The sequence below is a fragment of the Myotis myotis genome, unplaced genomic scaffold, assembly GCF_014108235.1.
Source record: "Myotis myotis isolate mMyoMyo1 unplaced genomic scaffold, mMyoMyo1.p scaffold_m19_p_22, whole genome shotgun sequence".
Classification (NCBI taxonomy): Eukaryota; Metazoa; Chordata; class Mammalia; order Chiroptera; family Vespertilionidae; genus Myotis; species Myotis myotis.
Window position 1 is genome coordinate 7,427,438 of NW_023416327.1, and position 26,352 is coordinate 7,453,789.

The window sequence follows — 26,352 nt, forward strand, 5'->3', positions numbered from 1 at the left end:
CTTAAGTAACTTTAATTCAAAATAACCCATATGCTCTTGGGAGTATCTTGGGGTGACTTGCCCTGGACCCCGGAAGACAAATACATATTTCTTATTATAAATCACAGCACTCATAAAGAATATTGGGTCCGTTGCTTTCTTTTTTGTACTGTCTTTGTCTGATTTTGATATCTGGGTAATACTAGCTTCAAAAAAATCAATTGAGAAATGTTTCCTTTTTCTATATTATTTGGAAGAGATTGTGTAGAATTGGTATTGTTTTGTAGAATTCACCGGTGAAACCATCTGAAGCTAAAGATTTCTTCTTTGGGGGAGTCTGAAATTAAAAATTCAATTTTTTATAGTTACAGGGATATTCAAATAAATCATATTGGGTGAGTTATGGCCATTTGTGCTTTTTTGAGAAATGTGTCCATTTCACCTAAGATATCAAATATGTGTTATTCATAGTATTCCCTTATCATCTTTTTGATGTTGGCAGCATCTGTAGTGATGCCCCTGTTTAATTCCCAAATGACTGATAACTTGTGCCTTCTCTTTTTTTGGCAGTCTTGTTAGAGGTTTGTAAATCTTTTTAGTCTTTTCAAAGATCCATCTTTCAATTTCATTGTTTTCTTTCCTGTTCTTAATTTCACTGATGTCTGTTCTTTATAATTCCCTTCCCTATAATTCCTGTGGATTTATTTTGCTCTTCTTTATTTAGGTCCTTGAAGTGAGAGACCTAGATTATTGATTTGAGACATTTTCTAATGAATGCATATCCTCCTTCAGCACCACGTTAGCTGTGTGCCCTGTATTAATATGTTGCATTTTCATTTTCATCCAGTTCAGTTACTTTTAGATTCCCCTTGAGACGTCCTCGTTGACCTGTGGATTATTTCTTGTGATGTCATTATTGAGAGAGTACACAGTTTACAGAGTCCAGTTTACCCTTGAACAGAGTGAGGGTTAGAGGTGCCAACTCCTTATGCAGTCAGAAATCTGATGAGAACTTTTGACTCCCAAAAAACTTCACTTACTAGGTGTACCAGTTAATAATGCAGATTTTTTTTCAATAGATGGAGTTACACATATGTTGATATATATGTGATTTGATATGTATGTTGTTTTGTTGTATTGACAACAAGCTTCAAAACTTCATATGTCAAATTTGCTGAAGGCATTAACATCATAGATATTTTTACGCTTAAAAATATTGAATTTCATGCCAAAAAAAAGAGCATTTGTGGGAAATTTTAATTAATTACTTTGTTTTGAAGAAAAGTGCTGCTGAAAGTTATCATATACTTCGGGAAGCTTATGGTGAACATGCTCCATCTCAAGATACTTGTGAACGCTGGTTTAAACACTTTAAAAGTGATGATTTTGATGTGAAAGACAAAGAACGTCCAGGTCAACAGAAAAAGTTTGAAGACCAGCAATTGCACGCGTTATTGGATGAAGATGCATGTCAAACTTAAAAACAACTTGCAGAAAGATTAAACGTTGCTCAGCAAACAATTTCCGATTGTTTACCAGCAATGGGAAAGATTTTAAAGGAAGGAAAATGGGTGCCACATCACCTGAATGAAAGACACATGGAAAACCGAAAAGTCATCAGTAAAATGTTGCTTCAATGGCACAAAAGAAAGTCTTTTTTGCGTCGAAATGTGACTGGCAATGAAAAGTGGATTTATTTTGAGAATCCCAAATGCACAAAATCATGGGTTGGTCCAGGTCAACCATCAACATCAACTGCAAGGCCAAATCGCTTCAGAAAGAAGACAATGCTCTGCATTTGGTGGGATCAGGAAGGTGTGGTGGATTATGAGCTTTTAAAACCAGGTGAAACCCTTAATACTGATCGCTACCGACAACAAATAATCAATTTGAACCATGCTTTGATCGTGAAACAACCAGAATGTTCCAGAAGACATGGCAAAGTAATTTTGCTTCATGATAACACACCATCACACACTTCAAAACCAGTTAAAGACATGTTGAAAGATCTTGCCTGGGAAGTATTAACCTACCTGCCATATTCACCAGACCTTGCTCCTTCAGATGACCACTGATTCCAATCGATGGCACATGCACTTTCTGAGCAGCACTTCAAAACATATGAAGAAGTGGAAAATGGGGTCTCTGAATAGTTTGCCTCAAAACAGGAAAAGTTCTATTGGGATGGTATCTACAAATTACCTGAAAGATGGGGGAAATGTGTAACTAGCAATGTACATGACTTTGAATAAAGAACTTTTTTTTAAATTTTGTTTTATTGCTTAAAGTATTACAAAGGGTATTACATATGTCTCCTCTCCCCCCCTTGACATTCCCCCAGCCTCCCCTACTCCCCAGTGTCTTATGTCCATTGGTTATGCTTATATGCATGCATACAAGTCCTTCAGTTGATCTCTTACCCCCCCTCCCACCCCCCAACCCTCCCCAGTCTTCCCACTGTAGTTTGACAGTCTGTTCAATGCTGCTCTGCCTCTGTATTTATTTTTGTTCATCAGTTTATAATGGTCTTTATTATCCATAAATGAGCGAGACCATGTGGTATTTTTCTTTCATTGATTGGCTTATTTCACTTAGCATAATGCTCTCCAGTTCCATCTATGCTGTTGCAAATGGTAAGAATTCCTTCTTTTTTACAGCAGCATAGTATTCCATCGTGTAGATGTACCACAGTTTTCTAATACATTCAACTGCTGATGGGCACTTAGGCTGTTTCCAGATCTTAGCTATGGTAAATTGTGCTGCTATGAACATAGGAATGCATATATCCTTTCTGATTGGTGTTTCTGGTTTCTTGGGATATATTGCTAGAAGTGGGATCACTGGGTCAAATGGGAGTTCCATTTTTAGGTTTTTGAGGAAACTCCATACTGTCTTCCATAGTGGCTGCACCAGTCTGCATTCCCACCAGCAGTGCACACGTGTTCCTTTTTCTCCACATCCTCTCCAGCACTTGTCGTTTGTTGATTTGTTGATGATAGCCAGTCTGACAGGTGTGAGATGGTATCTCATTGTTGTTTTGATTTGCATCTCTCAGATGATTAGTAACTTTGAGCATGTTTTCATATGTCTCTTGGCTTTCTGAATGTCCTCTTTTGAAAAGTGTCTATTTAGGTCCTTTGTCCATCTTTTGAATGGATTGTTTATCTTCCTTTTGTTAAGTTGTATGAGTTCCCTATAAATGTTGGAGATTAAACCCTTATCGGTGATAACATTGGCAAATATGTTCTCCCACGCAGTGGGCTTTCTTGTTGTTTTGTTGATGGTTTCTTTTGCTGTGCAGAAGCTTTTTATTTTGATGTAATCCCATTTGCTTATTTTCTCTTTAGTTTCCAATGCCCAAGGAGCTGTATCAGTGAAGAAATTGCTTCAGCATATGTCTAAGATTTTGTTGCCTTTGGATTCTTCTAGTATTTTTATGGTTTCCAGTCTTACATTTAAGTCCTTTAGCCATTTTGAGTTTATTTTTGTGTATAGTGTAAGCTGGTGGTCTAGTTTCATTTTTTTGCATGTATCTGTCCAATTTTCCCAACACCATTTATTGAAGAGACTTTCTTGACTCCATTGTATGTTCTTGACTCCTTTGTCAAATATTAATTGAGCATATTGGCTCAGGTCGATTTCCGGATTCTCTATTTTATTCCATTGATCTATATGTCTGTTTTTGTGACAGTACCAGGCAGTTTTGAGAACAGTGGCTTTGTAATACAGCTTGATATCTGGTATTGAGATCCCAGCTACTTTGTTCTTCTTTCTCAGGATCGAATTCGGGGTCTTTTTTTATTCCAGATGAATTTTTGGAGAGTTCGTTCTAGGTCTGTGAAATATGTCCTTGGTATTTTAATGGGAAGTGTGTTGAATTTATAGATTGCTTTGGGTAGTATGGACATTTTAATGATGTTGATTCTACCAATCCATGAACATGGTATGTTCTTCCATCTGTTTATGTCTTCCTCTATCTCTTTTTTCAACGTCCTGTAGTTTTCTGAGTAGAGGTCTTTTACCTCTTTAGTTAGGTTTATTCCTACGTAGCTTAATTTTTATGGTGTGATGGTAAATGGGATTGCTTTTTTAGTCTCTCTTTCTGTAGGTTCACTATTGGTGTATAGAAATGCCATAGATTTCTTGGCGTTGATTTTGTATCCTGCTACATTGCCAAATTCATTTATTAAGTCTAATAGTTTTTTGATGGAGTCTTTAGGGTTTTTTATGTACAATATCATGTCATCTGCGAATAAGGACGGTTTTACTTCTTCTTTTCCAATTTGGATGCCTTTTATTTCTTCTTGTATAATCGCAATGGCTAATACTTCCAGTACTATGTCGAATAGGAGTGGTGAGAGTGGGCATCCCTGTCTTGTTCCTGTTCTTAAGGGAAATGGTTTTAGTTTTTGCCCATTGAGTATGATGTTGGCTGTGGGTTTGTCATATATGGCTTTTATTATGTTGAGGTATGATCCTTCTATTCCCACCTTGCTGAGAGTTTTTATCAAAAATGGGTCTTGGATTTTGTCAAATGCTTTTTCTGCATCAATTGATATGACTATGTGGTTTTTATCTCTCAATTTGTTTATGTGATGTATCACATTTATTGATTTGTGGATATTGTACCATCCTTGCATCCCTGGGATAAATCCTACTTGGTCATGGTGTATGATCTTTCTGATGTACTGCTGGATCCAATTTGCTAAGATTTTGTTGAGGATTTTGGCATCTATGTTCATGAGGGATATTGGCCTGTAATTCTCTTTCATTGTGTTGACTTTACCTGGTTTTGGTATTAGGGTGATGCTGGCTTAATAGAATGAGCTTGGAAGTGTTCCTTCTTCTTGAATTTTTTGTAGTAGTCTGAGGAGGATAGGTTTTAGCTCTTCCTTGAATGTTTGGTAAAATTTCCCTGTGAAGCCATCTGGCCCTGGGCTTTTGTTCGCTGGAAGCTTTTTGATGACTGCTTCAATTTCTTCCATCGTTATTGGCCTGTTGAGATTTGTAGATTCTTCCTGATTGAGTTTTGGAAGGTTGTATTTTTCTAGGAATATGTCCATTTCCTCCAGGTTGTCTAGTTTGTTGGAGTAGAGTTGTTCATAGTATTTTTTAACAATCCTTTGTATTTCTGTGGGGTCTGTTGTTATTTCACCTCTATCATTTCTGATTTTGTTTATTTGGGTCCTCTCTCTTTGCTTCTTGATGAGCCTGCCTAGAGGTTCATCAATCTTGTTTATCCTTTCAAAGAACCAGCTCTTGGTTTTATTGATCTTATGTATTGTTTTTTTGGTCTCTATGTCATTTATTTCTGCTCTGATCTTTATTATCTCCTTCCTTCTGCTCATTCTGGGCTTTTCTTGTTTTCTTTCTAATTCTTTGCGTTGTAGAGTTAGATGATTTACTACCATTTTTTCTTGCTTTTTGAGGTAGGCCTCTAGTGCTATAAACTTCCCTCTCAGGACTGCTTTCATTGTGTCCCATAGGTTTTGGATTGTTGTGTTTTCATTGTCATTAGTTTCCAGGATGTTTTTAATTTCTTCTTTGATCTCAATGGTAACCCAATCATTACTTAGTAGCTTGCTATTCAGCTTCCAAGTGTTTGAGTGTTTTGGATTGTTTTTATTGTAGTTTATTCTAATACTATGCCATTGTGGTCTGAGAAGATGCTTGGTATGATTTCAATATTCTTGGATTTGGGGAGACTTTGTTTGTGACCCAATATATGGTCTATTTTTGAAGATGTCCCATGTGCACTTGAGAAGAACGTATATTCTGCAGCTTTGGGGCGAAATGTTCTGAAGATATCAATTAAGTCCATCTGATCTAGTGAGTCATTTAGGATTGATGTTTCTTTGCTGATTTTTTGTCTAGAGGATTTATCCAGTGATGTCAGTGGTGTATTAAAGTCCCCTACTATGATTGTATTGTTGTCGATCTCTCCCTTGATATCTTCCAGGAGTTTTTTTATGTATTTGGGTGCTCCTACATTGGGTGCATATATGTTTATCAGGATTATATCCCCTTGTTGTATTGATCCCTTTAGTACTATGAAGTGGCCTTCCATATCTCTTGTTCTGGCCTTTGTTTTGAGGTCTATTTTGTCCGATATAAGTATTGCTACCCCAGCTTTTTTTCATTTCCATTTGCCTGAAAGATGCTTTTCCATCCCTTCACTTTCAGTCTGTGTGAGTCCCTTCTTCTGAGGTGGGTCTCTTGTAGACAGCAAATGTATGGGTCATTTTTTTTTATCCTTTCAGCCACTCGATGTGTTTTGATTGGAGCATTTAGTCCATTTAGTTTTAAAGTTATTATTGAAAAGTACTTGTCTGTGCCTGTGTTCTTTCTTACCTTTTTATTTCATCTTTTTACACCAGTCCCTTTAGCATTTCTTGCATTGCTGGTTTGGTAGTGATATATTCCTTTAGCCTTTTTTTGTCTGTGAAGCTCCTTATTTCCCCTTCAATTTTGAATGATAGCCTTGCTAGATAGAGTATTCTTGGATTCAGTCCCTTGCTTTGCAACACTTTGTAAATTTCCGTCCATTCTTTTCTGGCCTGATGTGTTTCTGTTGAGAAATAATTTGATAATCTAATGGGAGATCCATTGTACGTAACTTTCTGTCTCTCTCTTGCAGCCTTTAAGATTCTCTCTTTGTCCTGAACATTTGCCACCATAATTATGATGTGTCTTGGTGTGTGTCTTTTCGGATTCATCTTGTTTGGGACTCTCTGTGCTTTTGTGACTTTTTTCTTCCCCACATCAGGGAAGTTTTCAGGCAATATTTCTTCGAATAGGTTTTCTAAGCCTTGTTCCTCTTCCTGTTGTTCTGGCACTGCTATTATTTGTATGTTGCGTCGTTTCATATTGTCCCACAGCTCCCTTAGACTCTCCTCCTGTCTTTTAATTTTTTTTCTCCAATTGCAGTTTAGTTTGGGTGTGTTTTGCTTCCCTGTCTTCTAATTCGCTAATTCGGTCCTCTGCTTCTCCTAGTCTACTGTTGAAACTTTCCATGGTGTTTTTTATTTCAGCTATATCACTCTTCATTTCTTCTTGATTCTTACATAAGTTGTTGATTTTTTCATCCATTTCTCCTTAATTCTTGCATAAGTTGTTGATTTTTTCCTCCATCGAGTTTATGCACTCTAGGACCCTTAGTCTGAATTCTTTTTCTGACCTATTGCATGCCTCTGTTTCACTTAGCCGCTTTTCTGGCAATTTCTTTCCTTACCTTTTCTCGCTTTTCTTTCCTTTGGGGCTTTTTTGTTTACCCATTTTTGGTCTCACCAACTGATCTAGATGTCGAGTCGTGCAGGAGCTGTTCCATGGGCGGCAGTGGTTCCTCGGCCTGCAGCTGCCCCTCAAGTGGTCGCAGTAGTGACTGCTACTCAGTTGTCAGTGGCTCCTCTGATGGGTGCTGTTTGCAGCAGTGGTGTCTCATCTGGCTGGTAGGTAAGGCTGCTCGCCCAGCTGCTGTTCCTTGGACAGGGGTGGGCTGATCAAAAGGCTGCTGCTCTTCAGGTGGGGGCGGGCTGAGCTCGGCTGCTGCCCCTTGGACAGGAGTGGGCTGTTCATGTGGCTTCTGCTTCTTGGATGGGCGCAGACTGCTCATGTGGCTGCTGCTCCTTGGATTGGGGCTGGCTGCACACTGCTGCTGTTCCTCAGAATGGGGCAGGCTACTCGTGAGGCTACCGCTCTTTGGACAGGGGCAGGTTGCTTACAGGGCTACTGCTCCTCGTACGGGTGCAGGCTGCTCACGCAGCTGCTGCTCCTCAGGTGGGGGATGGGCTGCTTGCCTGGCTGCTGCTCCTTGGGTGGGAGTGAGCTGCATGTGCGGCTGCTGCTCCTCAGATGGGGGCGGGATGCTCACCCAGCTGCTGCTCATTGGGTAGGTGCAGGCTGCGTGTGCCTGCTGCTCCTTGGACCAGTGTGGGCTGCACAGGGCTGCCGCTTCTCAGATGTGGTCGGTCTATCTGTTCATGTGGCTGCTACTCCTTGGACAGGGGTGAGCTGCTCGGGCAGCTGCAGCTCCTTGGGCCAGAGTGAGCTGCACGTGTGGCTGCTGCTCCTCGTACGGGGGCTGTCTGCTCATGTGGCTGCTGCTCCTCGAACGGGGGATGGGCTGCTTGCATGGTCACTTCTCTTCGGGTGGGAGTGAGCTGCACATGTGTCTGCTGATCCTCAGATGGGAGCAGGCCGTTCACCCAGCTGCTGCTCACCAGATAGGTGCAGGAGGCATGTGTCTGCTGCTCCTCGAACCAGTGTGGACTGCGCAGGGCTGCCGCTCCTCAGACGTGGGTGGTCTGCTCGCGTGGCTGCTGCTCCTTGGACTGGGGGAGGCTTCTCGGGCAGCTACTGCTCCTTGAATGGGAGTGGCTGCTTGCGGCGATGCTGTTCCTCGTGTGGGTATGGGCTGCTCACACCACTGCTGCTCCTCATATGGGGGCAGGCTGCTCATGCAGCTGCTGCTCCTTGGATGGGGGCAGGTTTCTCGCAAACCTACTGCTCCTCAGACAGGAGGAGGGTGTGGGCTGCGCAGCTGCTGCTCCTTGGATGGGGGCGGGCTGTGTGGGGCTGCCCCTCCTCAATCATGGGAAGGCTGCTCATGTGGTTGCTGCTCCTCAGACCGGGCAAGCTGCTCACGTGGTTGCTGCTCCTCGGACAAGGGAGCGGGCTGCTCACACAGCTGACAGCTGCTGCTCCTTGGAAGGGGCAGGCCGCATGAGGTTTCTGCTCTTAGACCTGGGGCAGGCTGCTCGTGGGGCTGCTGCTCCTTGGAGAGGATTGGGCTACTCACGTGTCTGCTGCTTGCATGGTTGCAGTGCCCCGGGATAAGGCATTGGGCCGGTCAGAGGGGAGCACGCTTCAGAATTCACAGGAGCCTGTGCCCAGGGTGGCTGGAGACTCGTTGACCGTGGGACCACAGCCAAAGTAGCAGGTCCCTGGCAGAGGTGTCTGTAGAGTCCCGGGTGTTATCTGAGGGTACCCTGGGTAGGGGTGAGGCCTGGCTCCAAGTTACAGCAGCTCTCCCCTTATAAACGCTAGGCTTCTGGGGATGAGTCGGCCTCCTAAAACTGCTTACACGGTAGCAGAGGCTGCCTAGTTAGGCGAGCCCATTTAGCCTGACCCCAAAGGCCCTGCGGGGTCTATCTGTGCCTTACTGACATACACACACTCACATCCCACATGACCACACACTCCTCTTTTGGTCCCTCACTGACTCACGCTCTCTCCCTCACTGCTGCCTTCTTCCTGCCTCTGTAGTTGGGTCTGGGGTGTTATTGACCCATTTGTGGATGGAGTTTCTTCTCCAGGTGTCTGGTTATGAGGCTCACGCTCTAGCACCTGGCCAGACAGGATAAAATTCACCTCGACAAGACACAACACAAAGGGACCAAAGCACGAATGTACTCATGACAACAATAACCCTACTATAAGTGACCACTTGAGAAAAGAGAATTAGGGGCGAGAAAAGAGAGCATAAATGATATCGAAGAGAGTGAAAAAGATAAGAGAGAAAAGAAGAGGGAAGAAAAGGAAATTATATATGTATGGGGAAAACACCACTGATCCAATACATAAACAAACAAAGAAAACAAACAAACAAAAAATAATAATAATAAAATTAAAGAAAAAAAAGAAAAAGGAAAAAAATACAAACACCAAACCCCCAGCAAAGAGAGTGCGGGCAGAATCTGTAGATGCTGAGCTTATATATAGAAGATAAGGTTAAGAGTTGGATGAATATGGGGAGGATCTCAGTTCTGTATAGAGGAAGTAGAAAAGGGATGGGTGGATAAGAGGAAAGAGAACGAGAAAAAATAATAATAAATTTACAAAAAATTTTATTTCAAAAATGGTATAAAAATAGCAAATAAAAATAAAATAAAATAGAGTGATGGAAAAATAATGTGAAAAGAAATAGAAAATAAAGCAACAAACAAAAACAGGAAAACAAAGAAAAAAAGAGATATCAAAGTAATAAAAAAGAAATAAAATAAAATAAAATAAAATAAAAATGAAAAAGTGAAGTGTTCCTTTGGCTGGCTTAAGATCCCAGTCTTCTGTACTGTAGTGTTTCTCAGGATCCGATTGCTGAAACTGAAAGTCTCTAGTCCATGAATAAAGCATTTTTGATGTTTCTCTTGAAATTATCACGTTTTCTTTGATTACAAAATCTGCTATTACTAACCGGTACACCTAGTATAGCTTACTGTTGACCAAAAAGAAGTCTTACTTATAACATAAATGTCAGTTGACATATATTTTGTATGTATATGTATTATAAACTGTATTTTTATAATAAAGTGAGCTAAAGAAAAAAATTAAGAAAATTAAAAGGACAAAAAATACATTTACAGTATTTATTGAAAAAAATTGGTGTAGTGGATGCACACAGTTCAAACCTGTGTTGTTCAAGGGCCAACTGTACATTTTTCATCCATTTAAAGTATACAATTTGATGGTCGTTAATATAGCCATAGTTGTACAACCATTTCTACAAGCAAATCTAGGACACTTTCATCACCCTCACAAGAAATTCCATATACTTGAGCTCTGACTCTGCCATTTCCCCATGTTGCCCAAGCCCTAGGAAATTTGTAATCTACTTTCTGTTTTTTCAGATTTGCCTATTTTGGATATTTCATATCAATAGATTCATTCAATATGTGGTTTTGTGACTGGTTTCTTTCACTTAGCACAATGTTCTCAAGGTTCATCCATGTTGTAGCAGGTGTCTGCATATCATTACTTTTCATGGCCAAAACATATTTCATTGTTTGGTTTTGCCACATTTTGTTTATCCATTCATTAGTTGATGGCATTTGGGTTGTTTTTATCTTTTGGTTGGCATGAATAATGCTGCTATGAACATTCCTGTACATGTGTTTGTGTGAACGGGTTTTTATTTCTTTGGGGTAAAAGTTCTAGGTCAAATGATAAGTCTACATTTAACTTTTTGAGGAAATGCCAAATGGTTTTCCAATGTGGCTGTACAGTTTACATTCCCACTAGCAGTGTGCAGGGTTCCTGTTTCTCCACATCTTCATGAACATTTATTTTTTATTTCTTATTACAGCCGTCCTAGGGGATGTGAAGAGCCATAAGTTACTCAGAAGTGTGAATAACTTCTCCAACTTGAGAGATTTTCCTGTTTTCTATATGTTATTGGTTTCTGGTTTGACTCCTTCATGATCAGAAACTATACTCTGTATGATATTAGTTCTTTTATGTTTACTGAGGTTTGTTTTTATGCCCCAGGATGTGTTCTATCCTTGTGTATGTTCTGTGAATTCGTTATGAGAATGTGTATTCTACTGTTCTTGGTTGGAGTCTTCCATAGAATTAGATCCTGTTGGTTGATTGTCTAGTTACTCTACCAACTATTGAGAGAAGGGTATTGAAGTCTTTACCTGTAATTGTGCATTTTTCTATTTCTCCTATTAATTTTGTCAGTTTTTGTTTCACATATTGTATAGTTCTGTTGTCTGGTGCATACACATTTAGAATCACCATGTCTTGGTGGATTAGCCCTTTTATCATTATGTAATGTCTCTCCTTGTTTGGTAATGTTCTTTGCTCCTGAGGCTTACTTTATTGGATATTAATATAGCTGCTTCTGCTTTCTTTAGATTATTGTTGTAATGATGTAACTTTTCCAATCTTTTATTTTCAGCCTGTCTATATCACTGTATTTGAAGTAAGATTTTTGTAGATAGCATGTAGTTGGGTCTTACTTTTTAATCCATTCCACTAATAGCTGTCTTTTAACTGATGCATTGATATATTTGGGTTTAAGTCTGACACTTTCTTTTGTATTTTGTTTTCTTTTTTTGTGTTTCTGTAGGTTATTTGAACATTTTTAGAACTCCACTTTTGTTTATCTGTAGTGGTTTTGAGGGTATCTCTTTGTATAGCTACTTTAGTGGTTTATCTGAGTATTATATTATAGAAACACTAGAAGCCCATTGCAGGATGATTGCTGCAAGAATAGGGCTTCGCTCCAGTCTCTGCCGCTCCTACCCCACCCGTCTCTGCCGCTGCTACCCGGCCCTTCTCTGCCACTTCTCTCCCGCCTGTCTCCGCTACCTCGGCTCCATTGCTTGGCTTCCTTCTATGGTGTCTTCAGTCTTCGCTCCCAGCCAATGTATGCAAATTAGCCGCCATCTTTGTTAGTGGTTAATTTGCATATTGCACTGATTAGCCAATGGGAGGCATAGCGAAGGAACGGTCAATTACCATGTTTGTCTATTATTAGATAGGATAGCTAATAGCAGTTTACTGATATAGTTATTTGCCAGTTTGAGTAGAGTGTAAAAACCTTACCTCCCTTTATGTCTTTTTCCCTCCCCCACTTATAATAGAGTTGTCTTAAACATTTTCTCTACTTACATAGATAACCACATCAAACAAAATTATAATTTTAGCTATAGTTATCAAACTTAATTTAGAAAACTCAAGAGAAGAAAGAAACTATGTGGAATTTGCCCATATTTTTACTCTTTCTGTATTCCTTTTTTACTTTCTGATGTTCAAAAATTTCATTGTTTTATGTTTTGAGAATTTCCTTTAACTTTTATTTTAGGGAAGGTCTGCTGGTAAAAAAAAAAAAAAAAAAAAAAAAAAAAAAAAAAATTGTTTGTTTGTTTTTCTTCAACTAGGAATGCCTTGATTTCACCTTCATTTTTTGAAAGATATTTTCACTGGATATAGAGTTCTGGGTTGACAGTTTGTTTGTTTTCTGTATAAAAACAATGTTGTGTCACTTCATTATAGAGTCCATGGTTTCTGATAAGAAATCTGCTGTCATCCTATTTTCTCTCCTGTAGATAAGGTATACTTTTCCTTTGTCTGCTATCAATATGTTTATATACAATTACAACTTTGACTGTTATATCTTGATGTGGACTTCATTGGGTTAATCCTTATTGAGGCTCACTCATCTTCATAATTCTATAGGTTTGTATCTTATGTAAAATTTGGGAAGTTTTAAGCAAATATTTCTTTGAGTGCTTTTACTTTCTTTTCTCTTTTTAGGAACCTGATGACATGAATGTTAGACCTTTTGCTATAGCTCCACAAGTCCATGAGCTTTTTGTAAATATGCTTTCTCTCTGTTGTTCAGATTGGGTAATTCCCATCATTCTATTTCAGTTTACTAATTCTGTCCTGTCTACTTCATTCTGGTGTTGAGCCTACACAATTGAATTTTTTATTTTATTTATTGTATTTTTGAGTTCTAACATTCCTTAGACTTCTTTTTTTATATCTTCTATTTTTTGCTGAGGCTTTTTTTCTTTTTCTAGACTTTATTTCATTTGCTCCACGTGTTTGTGATTGCTTGTGAGACATTTTTATCATGGCTGTATTGGAGTTTTTGTCAGATGAATATAAAATTTCTGTTGCTATGATAGTGGTATCTATTACTTGTCCTTTTTTCATTCAGTTTGGCATCTTATTGGTTCCTGCATGATGAGTGATTTGCTATTGGAACATGGACATTTGGGTATTATGTTATGAGACTCTGGGTCTTATTTATACCTTCTGTTTTATTTGACTTCTTGTGACACTGCCCTGGCAGTGGGCTAGGGCAGAGATGACGTATCCTCATTGCCAGTTGTGGGTAGATTTTCAGGTTTCCCACTTTTCTTCCATTGACTATCTGGAGGCTGCTTCTCATTTTTACTGTGGGGGTGGGATTTCTAGATCCTTACTAGGTCTCCACTGACCCCTCCTTGGCTGGGGGGTGGTAGGAGAGCTTCCGTGCTGCTCCCCTAGTGGCATCCACTGGCACCACAGGGGAGTGTTGGCTTCATTACCATTGGGTGTAAGCAAACGTCCTGACTCTTCACTGGGCCTCCTCTGACCCACCCCAGTGAGGGAGATGTGGGGTGCCTCATGATTGCAGGGTGGTAGGAGTCCAGGTTCATGGCACCCTGGGGGAGAGAGGATGGTCATTACCACCCAGTAGTAAAGAACGTCTCACTTCCCGACATTTTCTTCTTTAATACCACCCCAGTAGGGATGCTGGGTTTTCCTTACAGTCCAGTGAAGGTGGAATCTAGACTCCCCTCTCAGACCTTGTGGAGGTTTGGGTCACAGGTTCATCTGTGTGTTTTGCTGGAGTAGAGCAGTTATAGTTTAAGTTTTATGTCTTGTTAGGTTGCCTTTTTCCTGGTCCTTTGTATAGATAGAGAAGCTTTTGTTGTCTGCAACCATTGCCATTTTCAGGTTACTAGCTCTTTCAGCTCCAAGTCTGGGATATTAGAGGCAAAAACAACAAAACAAAACAAAAAAACACAAAACTTAGAAAACTTATTGCCTTGTTCTTCAGATCTCAACATCCTTAGTTGGTCTTCCTTTTTCCTGCACGTTTCAGAGTCTCCTTATGTTTGTTTTATATATAATTTCTAGTTTTGGGGGATTTTTTTTTTACTTAGTGGGAAAAATAGAGAAAAATACATACTTCATCTTCCCAGAAGCAGAAGTTTTTGTTGTTTTTTATCTTAATTTTCTTACCTCTTTTTTTTCTGCACAAACTTAAAAAGGTGACTTTCAAGAGAAAACCAAGATGGCGGCATAGGTAAACACCAGAAAATGCTGCCTCACACAACCACTTCAAAAATACAACTAAAAGACAGAACGGACATCACCCAGACCACAGGAAAGCTGGCTGAGGGGAAATTCTACAACTAGAAGGAAAGAGAAAAGCATATCGAGACTCAGAGGAGGCACAGTATGGAAGTAAAATACTAAGGTGCAGAGGTGCGTGTGGAGCAGGCTGGCAGCTGAGGGCGCAGTTGTCGTTTTCAATCGGGAGGGAGTCTCAGACTCTGGGCTCCAGTTTCAGGCGAGTCTCTGGGGACCCAGACTCAAATGGGAGAAGCGGGACTGTCTGGCATCGGTCGGAACTCAAGGGCAGCTTTCTCTCTGAGGTACTTGCAGCGGTTGCTGGGACACTGAGAGGCAGAGCCTCTGGGGACAGGACTGAGAGCAGCCATAACTGCTCACTCAGCCCGCCCTGTTGATCCCCTGGGACCCACCCTGCCCAAGCCCTGCACAGAGGCATTTGCTGGTTAGCCTCAGGCAAAGGCTAAATTAGCACCTCCCTAGAGGACAGAAGTTCTCCCACTGCAGACACAGCTGATTCTCACAGCCAGTTGGCCTGGAGGTCAAATACCCCCCAGTGTTACCTGCAACAATCAAGGCTTAACTACAACAAGACTTCGCACAAAGACCACTAGGGAGTGCACCAAGAAGGCATAAAAAATGCGGAGACAAAGAAACAGGACAGAAATGGAGGAAGGCAAAATGCTGGATATAGAGCTCAAAACCACACTTTTAAGGTCTCTCAAGAACTGTCTAGAAGCCGCCGATAAATTTAGTAAGTCCCTCGAAAAGACTGGTGAGACCGCCGATAAATATAGTGAGATCCTCAAGAAATCTAATGAGACCCTCGATGTTGTGATAAAGGACCAACTAGAAATTAAGCATACACTGACTGAAATAAAGAATATTATACAGACTCCCAACAGCAGACCAGAGGAGCACAAGAATCAAGTTAAAGATTTGAAATGCGAAGAAGCAAAAAACACCCAACCAGAAAAGCAAAATGAAAAAAGAATCCGAAAATATGAAGATAGTGTAAGGAGCCTCTGGGACAGCTTCAAGCGTACCAACATCCAAATTATAGGGGTGCCAGAAGAAGAGAGAGAGCAAGATATTGAAAACCTATCTGAAGAAATAATGACAGAAAACTTCCCCTACCTGGTGAAAGAAATAGACTTACAAGTCCAGGAAGCGCAGAGAACCCCAAACAAAAGGAATCCAAAGAAGACCACACCAAGACACATCATAATTAAAATGCCAAGAGCAAAAGACAAAGAGCGAATCTTAAAAGCAGCAAGAGAAAGAAACTCAGTTACCTACAAGGGAATACCCATACAACTGGCAGCTGATTTCTCAACAAAAACTTTGCAGGCCAGAAGGGACTGGCAAGAAATATTCAAAGTGATGAATACCAAGAACCTACAACCAAGATTACTTTATCCAGCAAAGCTATCATTCAGAATTGAAGGTCAGATAAAGAGCTTCACAGATAAGGAAAAGCTAAAGGAGTTCATCACCACCAAACCAGTATTATATGAAATGCTGAAAGGTATCCTTTAAGAAGAGGAAGAAGAAGAAAAAGGTACAGATACAAATTATGAACAACAAATATGCATCTATCAACAAGTGAATCTAAGAATTAAGTGAATAAATAATCTGATGAACAGAATGAACTGGTGATTATAATAGAATCAGGGACATAGAAAGGGAATGGACTGACTATTCTTGGAGGGGGAAGGGGTGTAGGGGATGCAGGAAGAGACTGGACAAAAATCGTGCACCTATGGATGAGGACAGTGGGTGTGGAGTGAGGGCGGAGGGTGGGGTGGGAACAGAGAGGCGGGGAGTAATGGGGGGAAAAAGAGGAACAAATGTAATAATCTGAACAATAAAGATTTAATTAAAAATGAAAAAAAGGTGACTTTCAACATGCCTATCTTTTATTTAAATAGTCTTCACTTTTTGGTCACTGATTATGTCACGTCTTTGTAACTGAGATGTTTACAGCATAGGACTTCCCTCTGTTTTCTTAATTCCTTTTTTCTTTATAAATGCTAAACTCTTTGACCTATCTGGAATTTCCCACAGTTGTAGAATTAAAAAAATAAGTGTATGTGTATATTCTTCTTTACCTATCTTATCCAATACCACTGATTAAATTAGTCTCTTTTCCCACTATTGTACGGCATCTTTATATGATACTAGAGGCCCGGCGCATGAAATTCGTGCACAGGGATGGTCCGTAGGCCTGGCCTGCAATCAGGGCCATCTTCCCCTGCTACCCACAGCCGGCCCTACCCCCACCGCCACCCACCCCCAGTTCCCTGTTCGCCGTCGGGCGATGGGAGACTGCCAGCCGGGGAAAGGGACTAGAGTGGTCAGTGCACCTCATAGTGGCTGGTCAAGTGGTTCTTCTGGTCATTCTGTGGTTAGGTTCAATTTGCATATTACCCTTTTATTATATAGGATTGTTGTACCCACTATACAGGCAGTCCTCGGGTTATGTTGGACTCGACGTAAGTTGTTTTGTGATTACATCGTCATCTCCCATTTATTTATTTAAAAAAAAGTTCCATCATTTCTACGTATGTACATATGTGCTTCATGTTTTTTATTATTTATATACCACAAAGTCAGGAATTGTTATCTTTCTTTTAAATTTTTTTTACTGTTTCACTTCATTACTGCTATGTATGTGCTCCATGTGAGTGACATAGATGCTTATGTAGGTGGGTTCTGACTTACGGCAAAAATCATGTTACGTTGCATCGTAGGAATGGATCTCTGACATAACCCGAGGACCTACTGTATACCATTATATGGTCTTACAGTTTCATCAGTATGATCCATTATGGGATTAATAAAAACACATGCCAATATTTTGGTCAATGGTATTGGGCAGGTTTGAAATTATGCCCTTTCAAAAATGATAGCTCTTTTCTAATGTTCTGTAAAAGTTGTCTGCCATTTCTTCTAGATAAATCTTACTATCAATTTGTTAATCTCTGTGGTATTTTCCAAAGAGATTCTGGTTGGTGTTTACAATCTTAATTTCCTTCCCTGAAATGTCCCTTGCTCTGTCCTCTGTCTCAGTAAATAACCCCACTCTACACTCATTTGTTTGAGCCCAAAACTTCGGAATCATTTTGATTCAATCACACACACACACACACACACTCACACAGAATGTTTTGGCCACCTAATGTGTAGATTATCCACAGGTAATTCTCAACTACTCTGTGGACACCAACTGGGTATCCTCAATTCAGTTCAACTCTAACATCATCTCCTTGGAGTTGGCGCCAGGCCCCACTAGCAAAGAGCTGAGTCTGACAACACTGCCCACATTTCAGATACCAATTGTGGTCCCGGATTGCCATCTGTGCTTCTTACTGCCCAGCTATAAATTGGGATTCCCATGATGCCTTCCTTGGATTCAATAATTTGCTAAAATAGCTCTATCGCTTGCTATCTTGCATTATAAATACTTACGGCTTTGTCTTGTCTCCTGTACCAAATATAAGCTCACTGCAGACATGGTCTATTCATGATCCAACTCTGGGTGTCCAACTGCCCGTTTAGGTCCAATCCAACTGGGCATAATTAGAGAAGGTGCAGGCTTGGCTGAGGGACACACCAGGATCAGGCCTAAACGGGCATCGGACATCCCTCTCACAATCCAGGACTGCTGACTCCCAAATGCTTGCCTGCCTGCCTGCCTGATTGCCCCTAACCACTTCTGCCTGCCAGCCTGATCACCCCCTAACTACTCCCCTGCCAGCCTGATCTATGCCTAACTGCTCCCCTGCCAGCCCAATTGCCCCTTACTGCCCTCCCCTGCCAGCCTGGTCACCCCTAACTGCCCCCCTCCCTGCAGGCCTGGTCGCCCCCAACTGCCCTCCCCTGCAGGTCTGGTTGCCCCCTAACTGCTCTCCCCTGAAGGCCTGGTCCCCCCCAACTGCCCTCCCCTGTTGGCCTGGTCACCCCCAACTGCCCTCCCCTGCAGGCCTGGGTCCCCACCAACTGTCCTCCCTACTGGCCTGGTCCCCCACAACTGTCCTTCCCTGAGGGCCTGGTCCCCCACAACTGCCCTCCCCTGCAGGCCTGGTTGCCCCAACTGCCCTCGCCTGCAGACGTGATACCCCCAACTGCTCTCCCCTGCAGGCCTGATCCCCCCAACTGCACTCCACTGCAGGCCTGGTCCCCCCCATCTGCCCTCCCTTGCTGGCCTGTTCACCCACAACTGCCCTCCCCTGCAGACCATCTTGTGGCGGCGATCATGTGTGTTGGGATGGTGGTCAATTTGCATACTGGTCATGAGTAATTAGCATATCCGGTCATGACTAATTAGCATATCCCTCTCTTAATATATAGGATTATGGCCTTCACTTCAAGGTCTATTTTGTCAGATACAAGTATTGCTACCCCAGCTTTTTTTTTTTTTTTTTTTTTCATTTCCATTTGCCTGGGAGGTATTTTTTCATCCCTTTACTTTCAGTCTGTGTGAGTCCCTTGTTCTGAGGTGGGTCTCGTGTAGACAGTATATATATGGGTCATGTTTTCTTATCTATTCAGCCACTCAATGTCTTTTGATTGGAGTATTTAACCCATTTATGTTTAAAGTTATTAGTACTAGGTACTTGTTTGCAGCCATTTTTATTCGTTGTGCCTGTGTTCCTTCTTCCCTTTCTACTTCTTCTTTTTACAACAGTCCCTTTAGCATTTCTTGCATTGCTGGCTTGGTGGTAATAAACTACCTTAGCCCTTTTTTGTCTGTGAAGCTCCTGATTTCCCCTTCAATTTTGAATGATAGCCTTGCTGGATAGAGTATTCTTGGATTTAGTCCCTTGCTGTGCATCACTTTGTATACTTCATTCCATTCCCTTCTGGCCTGATGTGTTTGTGTTGAGAAATCATTTGATAACCTAATGGGAGACCCCTTATAGGCAACTCTCTGTCTGTCTCTTGCAGCCTTTAAGATTCTCTCTTTGTTGTTAACATTTGCCATTGTAATTATGATGTGTGTTGGTGTGGGTCTTTTAGGGTTCATCTTGTTTGGGACTCTCTGTGCTTGTGTGACTTTTTCTTCCCCAAATCAGGGAAGTTTTCTGTCATTATTTTTCAAATAGGTTTTTTAGTCCTTGCTCCTCTTCTTGTCATTCTTGCACCCCTATTATACATATGTTACTTTGTTTCATGTCACAAAGCTCCCTTAGGCTCTCCTCCTGCTTTCTAAATTTTTTCTTCAATTGCAGTTCAGATTGGCTGTGTTTTGTTGCCCTGTCTTCTAATTTGCTAATTCGGTCCTCTGCTTCTTCTAGTCTACTGTTGAAAACTTCCACTGTGTTTTTTAATTGTAGCTATATCACTCTTTATTTCCTTTTGATTCTTGCATAAGTTGTTGATTTTCTCATCCAGCTGGTTTAGAAACTTATGACCCTTACTCTGAATTCTTCTTTTGACATATTACATGCCTCTGTTTCACTTAGTTCCTTTTCTTGCTACTCCTTTTATTTCCTTTTGGGATTGTTTCTTTGTCTCCCCATTTTTGCTCTCACCAAATTATCTAGGCACCGAGTTACACAGGGCCTGTGGCTGCAGTGGCAGGCTTGGCAGGAAAGTTGCACAGTTCAAGATTCACCAGAGGGTCCAGTTTCTGGGACACACAGGGCCTGGGGCTGAAGCAGCGGGCCTGGCGTGAGGGTGATGCAGTCTGATATGCGCCAGCAGGCCCAGTCACTGGGACACGCCTTGGGCAAACTTCTTAACCTCTCATCTGGGACAAACTGAGTTTCTGTGCTTTCTCTTTGGCATTTCTCTATGTTGTTCATTCAGCAACAGGGTAGGATTTGCAGCTTTTAGATTGCTGGGGTTTATAGAAAGCCCCCACTTCCTCTGAGCTCCACTGATGGGAAAGGCTCTGGGGGACCCAGACACATATGAGGAGAAACTGGACTGTCTGGCATTGGGGCAGGAACTTGGGGGCAGCTTTCTTCTAGCCAGAGGTGCTCTCAGTGGAGGTGCTCACAGCAGTCATTGTTCCAGTGCTGGGACTTCCCCGGTCATAGGGCTGACTGCTGCTTTCACCACTCATTTTCAACATAGCACTAAAACTCCCAGCCACAGCAATGAGACAAAAAGAAAAAATAAAAGGCATCAAAGTTGGAAAGGAGGAAGTAAAATTGTCATCATTTGAGAGAACCCTAAAGATTCCACAAAACACTACTAGAACTGATAAATGAATTCAGTAAAGTAGCAGGATACAAAATAAATATATAGAAATCAGGTCCGTTTTTAAACACCAGTAATTAACTATTAGAAAGGGAAACTAAGAATGTTTGAAGCATTTCATTCACAAATGCTTCAAAAAGGATAAAATACCTAGGAATAAATTTAACCACAGATGTAAAAGGCCTGTACTCAGAAAATTATAAGATACCAAAGAAAGAAATTGAAGAATATACAGATAAGTGGAAGCATATACTATGTTCATGGATATGAAGAATTAACATTCTTAAAATGTCCATATTACCCAAAGAAATCTGTAGATTCAATGCAATTGCTATCAAGATACCAGTGGCATATTTCACAGAACTAGAACAAGTATTCCAAAAATTTATATGGAAACACACACACACACACACACACACACACACACACACAAAATAGCCATAGCAATCTTAAGAAAGAAGAACAAAGTTGGAGGAATCATGCTACCTGATAAACTATACTATAAAGCCACTGTAATAATAAAGCATGGTATTGGCATAAAAACAGACATATAGATCAATGGAACAGAATAGAGAGCCAAGAAATAAACCCATAACTTTATAGTAAATTAATATTTAACAAAGGAGGGAAAATGTACAGTGGGATAAAGATAATCTATTCAAAAAATGGTGTTGGAAATATTGGACAGATATGTGCCAAAAATTTAAACATCTTCTTACACCTAACACAAGAGTAAACTCAAAATGGATTAAAGGCTTAAATATTAGACTTGAAACCAAAAAAAAAAAAAAAAAAATCCTAGAAGAAAACAGAGATAGTAAAATCTCAGATATTTCTCATAGCAATATTTTTTCTGATATATCTCCTCAGGCAAAGGAAACAAATGGGACTATATCAAATTAAAAAGTTTTTTTTTATTTTTTTATTGATTTCAGAGAGGAAGGGAGAGGGAGAGAGAGATAGAAATATCAGTGATGAGAAAGAATTAGCTATTGGCTGCCTCCTGCATGATCCCTGGTCCTAAAACCCAGGCATGTGCCCTGGCCAGGAATCAAATCCTAACCCTCTAGTTCATAGGTCAACACTCAACCACTGAGCTACACTGGCATGACCAAACAAAAAAGTTTTTGCATAACAAAGTAAACTATCAACAAAATGAAAAGACAACCACTGAATGGAAGAACATATTTGCCAATGATATGGGGTTAATATCCAACATTTATTAAGAATTTATAAAACTCAACACCAGAAAAACAAACAATCCAATTAAAAAGTGGGCAAAGGATCTGAATAGACATTTCTCCAAGGAGGACATACAGATGGCCAATAAACATATGAAACGATGCCCAATATCACTAATCATCAGAAATGCAAATTAAAACCACAATAAGATATCATCTCACACCTGCCAGAATGGCTATCATCAATAACTCAACTAACAACAAGTGTTGGTGAGGATGTGGAGAAAAGAGAACACTCATGCACTGTTGGTGGGAATGCAGACTGGTGCAGCCACTGTGGAAAGCAGAATAGAATTACCTCAAAATATTAAAAATGGAACTGCCTTATGACCCAGCAATTCCACTTCTGGGAATTTATACATAATGAAATACTACTCAGCTATAAAAAGAAGGAAATTTTGCCCTTTGCAACAGCATGGATGGACCTAGAGTGCATTATGCTAAGTGAAATAAGACAATCGGAGAAAGACAAGTACCATATGACTTCACTCCTTTGGATTCTAATGAACAAAATGAACAAACAATATAGAGACAGACTCATAGAGAGCAGGCTGACAGCTTCAGAGGGAGGGTTGGGCGGGGAGGGTTGGAGGAATTGAGCAAAGAAGAAGAAAATAGAAAAAAGAGAAAACAGCAGGGTGGTGATGACTGGGAGTGGATGGGGTGTGGAGGAGGGCATAGGGGATAAGTGGTGATGGACAGAGATTTGACTGGGGGTGGAGATCACACAATACAGTGTCTTATTTCACTTAGCAGAATGCGCTCCAAAATTCTACTGGTTCCTGATGTGTTGTAGAATTGTACACCTGAAACCCATAGAATTTTGTTAGCCAGTGTCACCCAATAAATTCAATAAAAAGGAACAAATAAAAATGTATATTTTGTTATGTGCACTGAGATACATGAAATTAGCATTTTAGGCTGAATGAACCTGCATTATTTCTTTTAATACTTAAGAACAAGTTTAATGTATTTCAGAAATATTTACCATTTTCTCAGCCAAATATGCTTGAAGTCGTTTGGACCGTTCCTGGCTGTAATCCAGTGTCCCAAGGTGCTTTGTGAGTGAGCAGCCCCGAAGCGCGCTCTGCAGACCTCGTCCGCAGCCACTGGCACTGCGTGGCTCCACTGGTCACAGGCGTGGCGAGTGTAGTAGCTGGGATAGTGACCCGGGGAAAGCAAATTCTGTGATTTCCAGTCCATATCCTCCTGAGGAAATACCTGGTGGGGAGGGGATGGCCAGAAATGCATGCCCATTTGTAAACGTTGGTTTATGTGTTTTATTCTGTGAATAATTAAGTTTAAGAAGCCTTTTTGGCTTTGTTTTGAATAATTATCTTGCTGAAAAGTGTGATGCTCGTCATTCATAAAAGCGTAGACATCCATGCACAAAACCGTTGTGCCGCAGAGCGTGTGTCATAGAATTCAGTGTCTGCTGTGTCCCCCAAAGCGCGAGCTGAGATCACCTGTGAGGCCTTCTCTCAACCCCTCCCTGCCTGTGGGGCACCTGGGCAGCTTCAAACTGCTGCCCACGTTCAAGCCAGGGTCACTCCGACCGACGTGGACGGCTAAGCCTTCCTAAGGAAGGAGAGCAGCACTTTAAAAGCATGAACGCACGGTTTCTTAAGTAAATGTTTTGTCCTGCTCCTTGCTGTTACCTGATCTGCTGCCTCACTTCCCCGCGCCTCCTCCAGCCCTTCCTCCTGGCCCCTGGGTCTCCCACCTGTGTTTATGCTGCTGCCGGCCCCGCCCTCCCTGCTGCGGCCCCGCCCTCCCTGCTGCGGCCCCGCCCTCCCTGCTGCGGCCCCGGCCCTCCCTGCTGAGGCCCCGCCCCTTCCTGCCGCCGGCCCCGCCTCCTGCTGGTGCACCTGCAGCTGGGTCCTCGCCAGGATCAGCGACGCACCTGAGCGTGGCAGGTGTCGGCCTGTGTGGGGCAACAGCGCAGCCTCTGCTCCTTCCTTCTCTCCCCTGGGCTCCCACCTCCGTCCTGGGAACCAGGTCTCCTTCCCACACAGGGATAGACGCACCCGACACGGAGCACGGGGTCCTGAGGCTGGGTGGCAGGGAAAGTAAAAGAAGGCAAGAGGGAAGTAGGACCTACGGAGAACAGGCTCCCCCCTCCCAGTTTGCCTGCAGAGCGCCCTGCTCCTGGGTCTGTTTCTTTGGAACTGTGTTTTCTTGCTTTTTCACGGACGGGAGGGGAGAACACCAGCCTTGGGGCATCTGTGCCACTGCAGCTCAGTGGTCAGTGCTCTGCGGCTCCCGGCTCAGTGACCTTACAGCTCTGTATGTGGTGGGTGCATGGGGCCCCATTTCACAGATGAGCAAACTGGCCTCAGTCTGATAGAAAGTTCCCACAGCCGCAAGTAGAGACTAGAGGAGCTGGGTCCAAAGCCGGGGCCGCTGTCTGGTGGCAGCTGGCAAGGCCCCAGCACACAGGTTCGGTCTTCCGGTCTGCGTCTCAGAAAGGAGCTGAATGCCCATGGCACTGGGAGGCGGGAGGCACGTCCTCATTGCACAGGGAGAGCTGCTTCAGGGACCAGCCAGCCGAGGACAGGGTTAGGGATGCGGCTTCGAGGACTCCTTCCATTGCCCTTTAACAGAGGTCAACAGGCCAGAGGTCATGGGGAAGCCCTATTGAACCAGGTGAATGTGTATGTTCCCCAATAATTACCGAAGTCTGCTATAATGTAAATAACAAAATAATCCAAGCTGGAGGGATGGTTTGAATACCAAATAAATGTTAATTTAATTATTTAGTGCCGGGAGCTGGTCCATCCTTGCTGTTTCAAAGGACCTGGCATATATGGCATACTGTTCTTAATATGTTTGCTCACCTTCTTGGCACTATGTGTTTTAACCAAGGTCTCTGAGAAAGGTTGTTTCCCCAGGTAGGGATTTTCCCCTGAAGTTAGGGAGGGAATAAAACCCCTCAACTAAGTGCCAGGCGGGTAATTAATCACTTTAACTACGAACAATCATGCTTAAGCTACATAATCTTTACTCCCTGGAATGGAGATAAGAAACGCCCTAACCTTTGTAATAGAGATTGATAGGATTGAATCAACTGGTATAAATACAGATGTGACAAGACAGCAAGACACAGAACTTAGAACACAGAACTTAGAATACAGAGCTTAGAACACAGAACTAAGAAGACAGAACCTACAGACAGAAGAACTTCGCTGGAGAGAGCATGGCAAAAGATCCTGGACTGAACCTGACTACAGAAATTGGCAAGAGAACCTGACTAGAACCTGGTGACTGAACCTGGCTGGAGAACCTGGACAGAACCTGGCTGGAGAACCTAGCGAGGGAACATGGCTACAGAACCTGGCTGGAGAACCTGGAGAACCTAGCAAGAGAACATGGACACAGACCCTGGCAGGAGATCCTAAGCAGAACCTCTCTGGAGATCCAGACCAGAACTTGGCTGGAGATCCTGGCTAGCCTGCTGATCAACTGAACGCTGTCTCCATGTCATTCCTTCTTCGCCGACTCCGTCCACACCTTTGGGGACCCCTGAACCCTCTGGGGTTGGACCCCAGCAATTTAGAGATTAGTTATTTACATCTCTTCAAATGATGGTGATTTTCCTGGTTCACAAACTATTTCATGCTATGAGTTAGAGTACGATTTATAACTTCCAAGAACTTACTTATTAAAACTCCGTGATTGTACGTGTTTAAGGATTTACTCTGTTGTTTCCATGTTATCTTCTGATCATTCAGATCATTGCCACGTGCTGCGTTAGCTCTAACACGTGTGAGATGCCTCAGGATGGCCTGAGGCCTTACAGACAGGAGGTGTCCTCGCCAAGCCCTCAGGGACCCTCTCACGTGCAGTCACTCCCCAGGGGCCCCTGTGCCCCTCCTGCGCGGGCCTCGCCCTCACACACACCCCCGGTTGCAGCCCCACTGGCCCCCCGGTTAGGAGACAGTGTCTTTCCCACATCTGCACTCCCTGATGCCTCGTCCCTCTCTCGGAGGTCAGCACCCTCCCCGCCAGGTGCCGCCTCCGGTGCTCTGGGCAGCCCCCCCTCCCCCGGGCTCTGCTCAGGGCACTTGGCTGGGCCTTCATCGGCGGGAGGCACATCCGTTCTGTGAGACTGGAGACCGTGCGAGTTTGGAGTTCACATCCTCCCACAGCGGTTACCCTGCCCCTTGGGCGCCTGGCTGGGTTGGCTCTGCAGGAGCAGCCGCCAGGACGAGGACACACGGTCCGCACCGGAACGACAGAGCCGGAAGCTGCGCACAGGAGGAAGCTGCGCCTCTTCCCGTGCAGAGCGGCA

General features: G+C 42.4%; 1 protein-coding gene across 2 annotated transcripts in view; it reads left to right on the forward strand.

Annotated features, from left to right (window-relative positions):
* Positions 1–26,352, forward strand: part of SLC9A2 (solute carrier family 9 member A2) — a 128,187-nt gene that overhangs the window by 27,121 nt on the left and 74,714 nt on the right. The window lies entirely within an intron of this gene.